We start from the raw sequence: 13,863 nt of genomic DNA on the forward strand, positions 1-13,863 counted from the left end.
ATGTTACTGGTGGTTTTTCCCAAATTAGGTTTCTACGTAAATCATTGTTTCATGTGTTAATCTTGCATGTTTTATTTCTGCATGTTGATTTATTGTAACTTGCTAAGATGGGTGTTTTAAGCTTGGGTGAATGAATAGTTTAATGCACTCACTATAATTTGTGAAAAAATATTATTAGGGCATTTAGACCTTGGATAACTGATTCGCCCCCCCCCCCCCTCTCAGTTATTCTAAAGAATTCTAACAAATTGGAGTCCGGATGTCTAAGTTATGGCCTCTTGAAGTTGAACTACAAAAACCAAAATCAATTTGGAGAGGGGTTGCATCAGTGAAGATGAGGTTAAATTTGATGGTCATATAGCTATTAATGTAGTTCTATTTGGCCCTAGTATGATAGTCAGATGACTATCAATTTTAAGCTAGTGGATTGATGACATGAGCACACCTTGCCCTTGCGATGACATCAACATGACACCATCCGTACAGATCGTATGTCTGTATAGAATGGAATTGTATGGAAAAAGTTTGGGTGTGCAACTAATGTGGATGCTAAGTCACACATATGGAGGCTACTGTAATGATGATGTATCACTTACTTAGACTGGGAGAGTTAGTGTGTTAGATTGCCACTTGTCGTACTGCTATTCGCCCATGTGGATTACCTAACTGGGCCTATCATAGTGTTGATTGTGCCTAGGGGCATATCAAAATGTGTTACATGTTTGACTGAGTATAGAATGGCTTAAAGGATGCGATGTCTGCACCAGATTTGTGAATGTCAAAAATTGCCAAAAATCGCTGTGTTCGTCGATTATTTTAATACCGCCAATTTTCAAAACTTTGCATTAAGACAAAGTTCGTGACTACCACCGGCGTTACTTTCTGACATTTGAATGTATTTTGAATGCATTGTATTTTTATATATAATCCCAAATTTTTGGGATAAAGGGCTAAGGCACTTTTTAAAAGCAAACTGTTGTAGAGCTTAAACAAAGCACAAGCTATCGATGAAAAAGTGGTCCATTCACCGGTGGACCTTGCTGTGATTTATGTAGTTAGCCACCGAAATTTGTCTATAGATTTTTGAAGCCGGCCCAAATTTTTCATAGGTCAAAATAATATGCAGTATAACTTTCTTTGTGCAGAGATGTTCACAGAATTATAAAATAAACCTTGCAATAAAATTAAAATAATCCTTCGAAATTGCAGAGCTGGGAGCTGAAAGCTTGACTCTACAAAAAAAAAACTCTAACTCGGGAACTATTCTGAAAATTAAAAATTCAAAAAATACCCAAAAATTGCAAAGAGAGAATTAATTCAAATTTGAAAATTAAATAATTAGATCAATAAAATGATCATACCTAAATTGCAAACTGGGGCCTCTGATTTTCAATTTACAAATTTTTTTTGCCTCACAATCAACTTTCACCTAGCATAGGAAAATTTATAGTCGATCTCCATCAAATCGATGCTTTGGATGCAATGACGAGGTCAGATCTAGCTCTAGATGCTCCCAATTTCTGTGGATCCTCCAAATTCATGTCGAGGTGCTGAAGCATGAACAATCTTGAATGGCTATGTGTAGAGAATCTCCCTCAGCTCTGATACCATGTAAGAATTTGGCTTAGGCTAAAATTCACCCAAGAACTAAAGACCTCAACACAAGCACACAATAGACCAAAATAGAGAGAGTATGATTAGAATGACGATATTCATTCAATATGCTAGCTTAAGAGTACACCAGGAGTGCCTGTATATAAAGGCCTTAGGAGAGCTTCTAGAATGCATAGAAGTCAGCATCATGATAAGTCATACAACCAAGGACATGTCCACCAGATATGGGTTATCCTCCATTAAGCATCAAATTAAGTGCGATGATGTAAGGATAAGCCTACAATGGTGTAGCATGCAAATCAGTGGCGTAGACAACATGTGCTAAATGAGGAGTGCGAATAATTGTGTTGTCAACATGACAACTCAGTGAATGATGCAAACTCCTACGTTGTAGACAGCATGTGCATAATTAGAGTTGCGTAACTCATGAGAGTACACAAACTCCTAAGAGTCTCACTTAAATAAATAATAAAATAATGCAAACTAATTAAATAATGCATTAACCTAAGTAAACTTAAGTAAGTGTAATAAGTAAATGCTTATTTACACCAATAGTATTCAAGCTAACTTGAAAATGTATATGATATAAGTATAAGGTCAAGTTGAGGATTGAATGTGTGAGAATGCGTGGAAGATAAGAAGATTCTTAGAGGAAGTGGATTGGAAGGATAAGCATAATATTCTTATTGCATTGCAAAGATGAATTTGATAAAGAATGATCAAGTATTCAAGCTAGAATTGAGATATGAAATCAACAATTTAGTTGCATCAATAATCAGGTCATATCATTGTTACTCTCTAACCATTGTAGCAATGTATCAAATCTCTTAATAGTGTAGCAATGTAGCAATGTACCAAGTTACAACATATTGATAGTGTTAACCGAGTGCCTGTGTGTTAACCAAGTGACATTAGTTCCTATAGAGTTGATGTTTTGTACTAACATATAAGGGATCTGGGATTTATTTTTGTGGTCACTGATTCACTCCTCCCCTCTCAATTACTCCTCTTATATTTCCAATAGATTGAAATACAACTTACCCTACATCAATTGAAGGAAGCAAAAGATGAACTGCAATAGTCATTGAAAAGAAGAAAGGAATTGGTCATTCAACAAAATAACACTCAATATCAAGAAGAACACACTATTAGATTGTTTGAGGAAAAGAACTCCAAAGAATTTGATACAATAATTGAAAATCTAATGTAAAAGAATAATGCCTAAATGAAGAAGTCAAGAATTTGAAAAGGGAACAAGAAACTCAGTCAGTTATGTTGTGTGAGATAATTGAATTGAAAAAGAAATTTGAAGAAGACAAAGTCATGATTGAAAAAGATAAAAGAATACTGGAAAATAGACTTGAGGAGAAGACATTAGATGTGCAAAAACTAGAAAACTTGCAATTGGACATGATGAATGAACTGATGATTGCAAATAAAGAACTAAACATGAAAGACATTGAGATTACAACTATGAAATTGTAGAATGACCTACTACAAAATGAATTGAAAGTAGAAAAGGAATTTATTGAAAGGTTCAATAAACCTACTGAAGCCATAAAGTACTTTGAAAAGCTAATGAATACACCAAGAAAAAATGATGATACTTTTGGATTGGGATATTCTACTACTAAGGAAGGGGAATCATCTAAAAGTGGTGAACAAAGGAATAATAAGGGAAATACCAAAAAAACCACTTGTCATCATTATGGAAAATTAAGTCATGAATATAGAAAATGTTTACAAGAGTAACATTGGCAATCAAACCCCTAAGTAGAATAATAGGGGACACTACTATAACTACAAGAAGCAAGGACATTAGGCATATGAATGCAATACCAAGACCATCAACACTCAAAAATTTGAAAGATATTGTTACAACTATTAGAAGTATGGACACAAAGTGTATGAATGTAGACCTAAATCTAAGTGGACATCAAACAAGTAAACAAAGGTACATCATCATGGGAATTCTTACAATTAGGATTATAACAGAAGGTATAGTTGTCACTATTATTAAGAATATGGTCAAGTTTCTATAAATTGCATAAGGACTCACTTTAGAGTTAATTAAAAAAAGTGGTTAAATGGAGAGATTGTATTCTTTAGTTGTCTTAAAGTTAGTCATGTGAGCTGGAATTATTCAACTTGGTCACCTACACACGAAACATAAATTCAACAAAGGTAAAGCAAAGGTAGATGCTGTAAAGAAAAAGATGCATATGAATAAGACATGGAGAAAGAAGGAATATTACAACACATGAAGCCAAGATGAGGTCACTTTGTCCAATGGATCAGGTGATCACATCACCCCCAACTAGGCAATCAAAGGTATGTGTAGAACTAATATTTGAAATGATATATTTTTCATTAGTTCCAAGTATCCAAGGAATGAAAAGATTTTATCAGCATAAATTAAGATGCAATGAATTGATTAGAAGGTTGAGCCAATCTATTTTAATGAAGTTTTATGTGTTGTTGCCGAGTAAAAATAATAATGTAATGACTATCAAGTTATGAAGGTATTGTAGTGGTTTATGAGTTAGCTATGTTGACTGAGCACATTGAAAAACCTATTGCGGTCAAGCCTACAACTATTTATGCATTAAGCATTAATTGCAAGGTTTTCAAGATTATATAGTTGATTTTTGAGTCATCTTCACTTACTTGGTGATCAAAGTGCACAAAGGTGAATTGCAAAGAGGATTTCAATGACTACAAACAAGATTCTACTGCAACATTACACTTTTCTATCAATTTGAAAGGTATTTCACTTGTGTTGAGTTACATTGTTTCAAGTTTGCAAACCATAGATAGCTAAAGTGGAGGCAAGCTCTTCAACAATAGAGAGAAGGGAAGGAAAAGAGGTTATGAATGTCAGTTGATAAGTAATGAACTACGTGAGCCTCCCAAATTTTGAGCCATACCATAAATCATATATACGGGAGACTTGTCAAGTACTTTATCAACTATCCCAATGAAGATTTTGATGATTCACGATGTATATTGTTGTTATATGTGCGAAATAGGTGAAGTAGGAGATCTAGAGATTAGGGAGACCTACCAAAGGTTATGTGAAAATGGAATCTTGGAGGAGGAGAACAGGATTGTAGAATGCAAAGGGTTGACATGTGCCCTAGATTTCCCTCATGTGTTCAAGACAAAATGGATAAAGATAGTGTTGAGTAGAATTTTTGATAATAAACTATGGTTAGAGGATGGTCCTGTCAAGATTTCTAAAATAATTATTCATAGGGTATCCTACCCTAGAAAAAACCAAGACGATAAGGAGTGATGCCAAGGAAGTAATTGAGAAGAACATTGGAGTAGTATGGAATAAGAGGGGTATTTTAATTGATACTATTATAGAACCTATAATTGCATTTGTAGTGCATGTGATAGCACATAGATTTTATCAGTCTAGCAGACTAAATAGTGTACCATGCAGTATCATGGACCTAGATTACAAAATTGTCAAGAAAGATCACAACTATGACCTAGCCAAGCTACAACTTTAACAATTGTCAAAAAACCTAGAAGCTATTAGAAAGGAAAAGAATTCACAATGTAATTTTGGCTCACTCATTACTTTCATATTGTTTTCTATCTCCAAAATACATTTCCTACATTTGGCAAGGTAGTTTTGAACACCAATCGATTAGTTACTTAGGAGATAGGGTAGTATATTGAGAAGTTAGGTGAAAGTTTTGATTCAGTAATGACTAGCTATTTTGAAGACTTTAAGAAGTCTATGAAGTAGAGATCAAGGATTCCTATGTCTCTAGTGGAACAACATTATAATGATGTTTGTCTCCTAGTAGATGGCAACCATACTTATGTTCAAGTAGTTATTCCAAAGGTCAAATGGTTGAGACACTTACCTTATGAGGTGAATGTTGATGAAGCATTTGGAGCCATCACTACACTATTGGCAAAAGAGATAGACAAGGATGATACATTATTTGAAAACTACAAAGAAGATAAGTCAAGGATTAATATAAAATTGCAAAATTCCACCATTATTAGAAATTAAAAAAATGGTGAAGCTGAAAGAGAAGTTTGGTGAAGAAGAAGATGATGATGATGATGAAGATGAAGAATGTCAAGGACCCTTGTAGATTACACAAGGCCAAGGTGAAGATCAAGAGCCTAATGAAAAAGATGAGGTTGAGGAAGAGGCCAAGGAAACTGGAAAGAAGAGGAAGGCTCAATAGAAGAAAGCGCAAAAACCTAAGAAGGTAGCAAAGAAAACAAAACATAAGCCAACTACACCTTTGACAAGGTCAACCACAAAGGGTTTCCATTGTCCAAGCCAAGGAAGCACAATCTTCTAAAGGGAAAAGGAAGGATGACACAGTAGAGTTGAGCATGCCTACTAAGAAACTAAGAAGGAAGTATAATCCATAGGAGGAATCAGATGATAAGGAGGCTAAATCAGATGACATCAGTCAATTCAAAGTGGTAAGCCATTATCCTTCATCTAATATTGTCAATATATCTGAGAATGTTAAGAACAATGCAGATTTATCTAGATTTACACACATTGATTTTGATAAGTTAGATAAATGGGACTAGAATAATGTTGAAGAATCTATTTATGACATGATGGCTACTTTTAAGAAAACTCCTTTAGAGGTTGCTAACTCTATTCTTAAAAGTCCATATGAGAGAGTTGAGAAGAAGTGGAAGTTTATTATGGCTATTGAAAGGTAGATAAGAGAGAACTCTAGCTCAAGTTATGCCTAGTCTAGACAAGAAGCAAATTTCCAAATCCATAGAGAAGTATAAAGGGATATTTATTCCAAAACATAGAGATTTTCATATTCTAAAGAAGAAAATTGAAGAGGTGGTAAACCAAAGTACACTAATTTGGAAATTAATTTATGGTTTAACCACATAGACTATAGAAGATAAATAAAATACAGCTGGAGAGAAGAATAAGTCAGTGGAATAGAAAGGTGAGATAATAGAAGTTGTGTAGGGGAAGGAAGAATCAACTAAGGATGAAATAGAGGATACCATACAATAGGACAAAAATGTTAATTTTCCTGACATCAATACTCCACAAGGAGAGAAAAAGAGTCAATAAGACTCTATAACCATTCAAGAAGTTCCTAATAATTCTACATAGAATGTAAATCCACTAAGTGAAGATGATATAACAAAATTGTAGAAAGAATCCACCAATAAAGAAATTTAATGCATCAATCATGTATTGGTAAGGATTGATGAATTTGCAAAGGCATCAACTAAGACACAATAAAAAGACACAACTATTGTTCCCCTACTTGTTGTAGAGGCAAAGGAGAAAGAGTCAAATGAACAAACAATATCACAGGATAAGGTTTTGGAGAGGAAAGATGAGCTTAAAAATGCACCATCTTCAATGCAAACATTTTCCATTGAGATGAAAGATAAAGAGATAGATACACCAAGTATATCACTACCTAGTCTACAAAGCTCAGGTATACTAGCACTTGTGGTAATTGACAAGGAAGGAAATGAAGACAACAAAGGAAAGGAAGCCAGTCTTGTATCCACCTCACCAAAGAATGTTGAAAATCAAAAAGAGGATGATCAAGTAGAAGATGATAATATGAATCCTGAGACTTAGGAGCAAGTAGCAATTTAGATACTAGTCACTTTTCCAATCATTTCAACTCCTACCAATAGCCAGACTCTTTAGACATAGAGTACTCAAGTCAACCCATTGAAGATATCAATGTTGAGTGCAAGAACACCAAAGAGCATTGAAATTACATCATTGGAGAATAATAGTTTAGACGAGGTGATTTTTCTACCATAGTTTAATCAACAAAAATCACATTGGAAGAGATGGAGATACTACAAGAGGCCCTACAAAGGAAATCAAAGCAAGAGAAGCTCAGAAGAGAGCACAAGAAAAAACAAGTTTTGCATGAAATAAAAGATATTTTCATTGATGCTTTTGATATTTCAGACTCATTGTCCAATATCTTAGAGAAATTTGTACATATAGTTGACAAGATTAAAGATGACGATATAGAAACCAATGTAAATTTATTTGAATGGTTTGAGAATAAATTTCACACTAATGTCATGGATAATACATCCAATGCTATAGAATTGAGACAAGTTGATTTATCAACTAAAATGGATAGTGTGACAAAAGTTTTGGATAACATTTACTCTCTGTATAGTAAACTATGCAATGTTGATTTCTTTATTCAAGAAACTCAACACATAATTGACAAGTTGCAAGGAGATCTTAAGTATACTATATCTTCATTGAAGACATCTCCTATCACTACTCAATTAAATTTTTAGAGACTAGTGCTAACACAAGGAAGGCTTTTCGAGTTGCAAGAAAAAGATGCAAATATAAGATCAACTCTTATCAGCATACAATCCATGTTGACTCCACACATGGAAGTTTTATAGAAGAAACTAGCCTTTGTAGAGACATTGATGAACAAAGATTCTCATCTTTCTACACATGAAGGACTAGTGGATATGGAAGGAAATCTAGAAATAGATATTCAATCACTTGATGAAGCAAGAGAGAATTGGGATTTTGCATTGGGAATTATAATGGAAGTACAGAAGCCATTTCTAGATAAATGTATAGTAGTCAAAAAGGGGGATTTTGAAGATATTGTCAAGGCAAATATCTACTCAAAAGGAGTCATAGAATAGAAATGAAGTATTTACTCAGGGGGAGTAACATAACAAGGTAACAACAACATTTCTTTACAAATTTTGTATAGAGACCGAGAAGAATGTATACATTGTCTAATTTATGCATGAAGAAAGAATATATATGCCACAAAAAAGTGTTTTTTCCACTCATGTCAAAGGGAGAGATTGTTAATCACATTATGGTTTTGACAAAGTAGTGACAAAACACTTAGTCATTGTCTTGCATAGTTAGTTGCTCATCACTGTGACCAAGCTACTATTTAGGCCGAGTGCATAGTGTGTTCTAAATGAAACAAAGAAAGATGAGTGATCAATGTGAGATGAGTGATTAGAGCATATCAAGCATAAGTCTCCAAACAATACATACTGAGTGATATGATAGTTAGTGTCAAGTACTAGTAGGTGTCAAATAGTCAGTATGTGCTAAGTCACTCAAGTGCCGAGAAGATAATGTGTGTTGAATAGTTAGTGCATGCTGAGTGATTCAGGAGTTGAGTACACATCACAAGAGCACAATTAAGGTTGAGCATTAGAAGCCTATTGATGTTGAGTAACTAGTCAATGACATAGATGTTTGTAATGGCACAAACTTTTATGTAAACCATTTTTTGCCAACATAATCTCAATTTTTAAATATGAAGAGATAAGGATGGATTTATATCATGTATCGCTATGCAACACATACAACCAATTAGAAAAAGGGAAGCACTAGGTGACAATAGCAATCAACCAGAGTCATTGATTATTACTTAAGATTGTCTCCATAATGCCTATTTAACGTGGTAGACCCTAAGGGGAAGTAGAGTGTGAAGGAGGATATGAAGGAGATTATCTTATGTGAAAGAAGCATGTAGAAGATGGATAATTGAATGAGTAGTAGAACATAATCAGTTAAGGAGAAAAAATTAGTTTTGAAGTCAAACAGTGATACAAGGTAAATCTATTAATATAATAGTCCTAATAGAATTTTGAAAATTTTCTAATAGGGTGCTTACTTTATTGTGAGTTTAAATCCTTCAGTCAAGGTGACACCTAACAATCTTTGTAAGCCTTTAACAAGGCACACCTCTCATAGTGTAGATCATAGTTTATGATCAAAAGTTTGTAGCCATAAGTGGCCACATTTTATTGTTGTAGTGGCAAAGGTTTATGGGTGTCATCCCCACCCCATTTTTACCTTTTCCTTAGAGGGTTTATAGGTAATCAAATCTTTTGTGTTATGTGTTGATTTGATTTATGCTATGGATGTGATGCATGCATACATATTTTAGTTTACATGTTAAGTTATGAGATGGATGATGGTGAAATGTTTTAGTGGTAAAAATTTTAAGTACTGATTCACTCCCCCCACCTTAGAATTTACTTTCCCATCATTATTTCCAACAAAACTTACAGAACAAAACCCTATATTACTTTTCATATTGCCAAAGAACTATTAGCTCCTCGTAAGTGTTTCCATATTCCTCCTCAACCCCTGGAGCTAAGGTAATGGTATTGTTTATCTTCTTTGGATAGCTAGATTTTTTGAGTCTCAGTAACTAGAAGCATACCGCATTGTGATGCTCAACAATAGAAAGTGGAGTATGATCTAATTTAAATTTATTGAAGAGGGAAAGAATCCATTAATTATTCCTTTCTTTGATGATATTGCACTAGTAGATAAAAAAGTGGACATTGGCCTCCATCTTGGGATTTTTTTAAATCAAAAACCACTTGATCTCTAATGGTTAAAAATGGACACTTTGGGACCTTGATTAGCCTACTTAAGGCTACCTTTAGGCTACTCCACATACATTATTGGCAATGGTATTTAAATTTTGTGATTAATGTTGAAAATTTCTTGATGTAAGCCTTATAGCCAGGTTGGAGAAAATATGTCCTCATAGAGTTTAACCATATCTGACTGAGTAATGTAATACCCCTAAATTGACACATTGATATTCTAAACCAACTTTGGTGCATCAATCTTACAACATCTATTGTTGATCAAATTAAGTCCTATTATACTAGGCATTTCTAATTCTGATAATCTTTTCTTGACCTAAGTGTCGAATACACAAAATACCTAATCTATATTAATCACATACTTTATTTAATTTCTAAATATTGATTGAAATCAGCAAAATTAATCTCCTAGTTTAATTGATTTAATTATAAGTCCTAAGTACTTTAATTAAATCAAATCCACCCTCTTTAGCTAATACACATAAAAAATGAATTAAAACACATTGATTTAATTAAATATACATATCATAAGTGTTGAAACTAGTTATTTAATTAATTACTATGCTATTATGATGTCATGTTTGAATGGATCAGTATTCTTTCCTAATTCATCTCATATGAAAAAGGAATTAAATATCTTGATTTAATCAAATATGCTCATCATAATTGTTGAAATTAATTAGAAAAATAATTATGAGCACATATTTGAATGGATCAATGTTATCTCCTATTTCATCTCATGAACTCCATAAAAAATGGAGGACTCAATATCACATTCAATTTGAACCATACACTTAGTTTAATCTTAACCACTAATCAGATCCAAGATTCTATAAAAGAGACCCCTGACCTCTCATTTGAAAAGGATGCACATGAAGAGTATCAAATCATTTTTGGATTGATCGCTCAAGTGATTCGTATTTGAATGTTCTTTGTTTTACATGCTCTTCATCTAGATTATGATGCACTCATTTAACTTAAATTGCTTTTCATTGTTCTTAGATTAATTTTAAAATTATCTAAATTAATTCATAATATTGCATTCATAAACATCAAAATAATAGATTAGCTTGAATTTGCATTCATTCAAATCCTTCGTACTAGTTTGTTCTAGTTACTAAACTCTCAATTTTGAGAGCATATAGTAAAACGTCATCTAATTACAAGGCAACAAATCGTTTGGTGCAGACATACCAACTGAATAATCTCATATTCATTTTAGGATGTTACTGACAAATAATGATCATGTTGAAGTGTGTGTAGAATTAGAGGCCCATATTTAACACCCACATTTTTGGTGCCCACTGTGGGACAAAAAGTTAATTTTCTAGCCTCATTTTTATTCATTTTTGACATTTTGATTCTTATCCATACAAAATAGTGAATCCTCATGTGCCAAGAAGTTTTCTCATGCAAGAAAATGAGTTCACATCAGGCTTTGTACTTCCTTGCATAGGAAAGCATATGCTCGTATGGTGAAAGAAATTTCTTGCACTACATAATGAGAATCCTTGCATGTTAAGTTGCAGAGTCTCGTGCAAGCCTTGACATCAAAATATGGAAAATTTGCATTTTAAAGCATATTATTCATAATTTTTTGGTCTAACCTCTATTTCTAAAGCATCTTTTTTATGATTTCTAATTTATGAAGCATCTTAACGGTGGTTTGTAGGACAATTTTCAAAGATACCTTGAAATAAACATGAAAACAATACTAATGGTTGATTGTAGGACATTTGTTAAAGATCCGCTTGTGAAAGAAAAAATTCAAAAATACTCAAACAATGTCTATTTTAACTCTTTTCAATACACATAGTTTAGTAGGGCTTGTGAACTTCATAGGGCTCTAGACAAAGGAATAGGGGAGTATTATCTTTGCTACTTGGAAGTGATGCCTAAGAGTAAATTAGGAACCTAGATACCTCTTTAAGATGGTACCCAAGAGAGGAAAGAAAGGTAGTGGTTCTCCCAATAATTTTTTTTTATTAAGAGATGATGCTCTTTTCCTTTTAGGAAAATCAAAATCTCAGAAAAAGATAACTTGGGGTTGATAAGCTAGCTTGGTGATGAATATGTTCTACATGTTTGGGTAAGGTGATAAGGTAGAGGAGTATGCTCTTTTCCCTTTGGGAAAATCAAAAACTTGGACCCCTAGATCTGAGCTATAGTCTAAGTCAACCTTTAGAGGGCTTGCTGGAGTGATTAAACCTTCAAGAATGACCCAAGTGAGCACGCATTTAATTCCAATGATTCCACCTCATTATAATAAAAAAAATTTGTAGAGTCAAAAAATCCAAAGCCATGTTAATTTCTTCTTCATGATTCTTATATACCATATAGAGAGGAGGTTCTATCTATTGCACTGGGCAACGCCACCCCTAGTCTTGCTAGTCAAGTATGTGCACCTTCAGGTGTCAGTGTGGGCTACTAGCCTTAACCTTGTTTCTGAGGTTACTGGGGATTAATGTGAACATAATCCTATTAATTTTTTTTTAGTCAGGTTCTACCTAGTTCACCTCCAAAAGGGGGCATAATCTTTGTGCAAGGAGGGGGAAGAATCTCTTCTATAGATCCTCACCATAGGCATGTACCAAGATGTTGGAAGGTGGTTTATGACACTGGCCATTGCCTAAAGGGTAAACATTGAACATATACGTTATTGAGTCCTTGGAATACACCATAAAATTGGGCACCCTCTATTGGGGTGACATGGTTGTGTGAGGTGAACACATGCACATAAGTTGTGAGACAAAGGTTTTACTACCTCTACCATTTCTAATTATAGGGATAAAGAGTGTCTTTTTTGAGTCTACAATCATCCAAACTATCCAAACAAAAAAGTCAAGACTTCCTTGTCCCTCCAAGTTGCTTTTTCCTCAATTGGATTATTTATGACTACTGCTTATATTCCCTTGTTTGAAAATCAATTTTCTATTGCAATCCAAAATGTTATCCAAATCTGAAAATGATGTCCACATCTAATTGAATACTACAAACACTATTGATACTTTGTCTAGAAACTATTAGAACTTATTAGAATCTCTTCAAAGTCAGTCAACACTTGTTAGTCTTTCCTTCACTCACCTACACTTTTGCACAATTTTTCATGAGTTAAGACCTATAGGTCTATCAAATTGTGTTTCCTTGTGTGGTACATTGTACTCCCTCACATAGGAAGTTGAGTTTCCTCACATGAGCATATACTCAAACACTATTGACTGGTATAAATTTGGTCAAAATATTATTCAAACTGAAAAACTTGTGCCATTTCCTTGTATGGTTCAACACACAATTTTGCATGAGAAAATGTTGGGAAATTTGTTGTAATGTTTCCTCACACTAGTCTCTGTACTTTCTCCCATAGTTCTTCCAGAATTCTCATGCGAGAATTGGTCAGTAAACTATCAAACTTTATTCAAATTTGGTCTATCAAAGGTCTTTGCCCACCTGGTCCACAAAATTTACTCACATCATTCATTTCCTCACACGAGTCTATTAAGAGTTGTCCAAAAAGAATGAGCTATTCAGAGCTCCCTCTTCAAGACTTGATCCAAATCTGTTCTTTATCTAAAAAATTCCTCTATCTACAGTAGTCTAAAACTCAGACATCTTGCTTAGTTGACCACTTGCAATATGCACATGAACTAGTCTCGTTACTTTGTTGTCCTATTTTCTCTCCTTTTTTTTATCATACCTTGTGTCACGATAGTCAAAATTCTCAACTGTTCTAGCCATTTCTCTAACTACTTGTACCTAGGTATACAACATGCTTACTGGTTGCTTACGTACTTTGAGACAATGTTCTAGTGTGATCCTTGTTCAAAAATTTTCATAAGTCATTGTTTA

This window comes from Cupressus sempervirens, chromosome 10, assembly GCF_028749045.1.
Source record: "Cupressus sempervirens isolate cs-2001-9-10 chromosome 10, ASM2874904v1, whole genome shotgun sequence".
NCBI lineage: Eukaryota > Viridiplantae > Streptophyta > Pinopsida > Cupressales > Cupressaceae > Cupressus > Cupressus sempervirens.